The following is a 939-nucleotide window of genomic DNA, read 5'->3' as shown; positions in this document are numbered from 1 at the left end:
TGAAGTTCGTCATCATTTCATTCGAGATCATGTTGCTAAGGGTGACATTAATCTTAAGCATGTTCGCACCGATAAGCAATTAGCAGATATATTCACTAAACCACTTGATGAGAAAGTGTTTTGCAGGTTGAGAGGTGAATTGAACATTATTGATGCTTCGAACTTGGAGTAGGAACTCCATTGGATACATGCAAGACATGAGCTTATGACTAATCCATGATATATCTCTTATGATGATTATCTTATGTCTTGGACAAATTTGCATCTTGCATGTTATCTAACCCATGTAGGTACTTGGTTGAATCTAATTCTATGAGATGGCAACTCACTCACATGTTGAGCAATCTCTACATCACCAAGTCTCTACACAATGGTGGTTGAAGACAAGGAAGCACAAAACCATTCAAACATATCCTTTGACAAATTCTATGTTGAGCTTCATGATTGTCATTTTTGGATACACAAGTGCTCTTCCTTGCAAGAACTAACCCATATAGGTAGATGGACTCAAATTCCAAGTGGTGCTCCCAATTCTTGATGAGCTACATCAACCTTGAGCACCCACACAAGTTCAACTACATGAGCAAGATCCACACCACCACCCAAGGTATGTTATTCCATCTTAGAGAAGCTTTACTCCAAGTCCTGAGCCAAAGCAACTCAACAAGATGTGAATACATCAAGATGCTTAAACGAAAAATGGTAACCCCATTTTGAGCTTAAACGATGAGTATGACCTATGATCAAGTGCTCTCACTTGACTCCTAAGTCAATATACTCTAACATAGGTGACTTTGTCACCGACCTCTAGATGAAGTTCTCTAGTGTTTCTCCGTGCTTTTGCATTTGTCTCTCATATTTGTTTCCCCTTTCAAAAAAAACTTCATCTAGAACTTTTAGTTTCTTTTCTTTCCTTTTTGTTCTGCATTTTCTGCATTT

The sequence above is a fragment of the Triticum urartu genome, chromosome 2 (genome assembly GCF_003073215.2).
Source record: "Triticum urartu cultivar G1812 chromosome 2, Tu2.1, whole genome shotgun sequence".
Classification (NCBI taxonomy): domain Eukaryota; kingdom Viridiplantae; phylum Streptophyta; class Magnoliopsida; order Poales; family Poaceae; genus Triticum; species Triticum urartu.
This window is presented reverse-complemented; position numbering follows the sequence as displayed.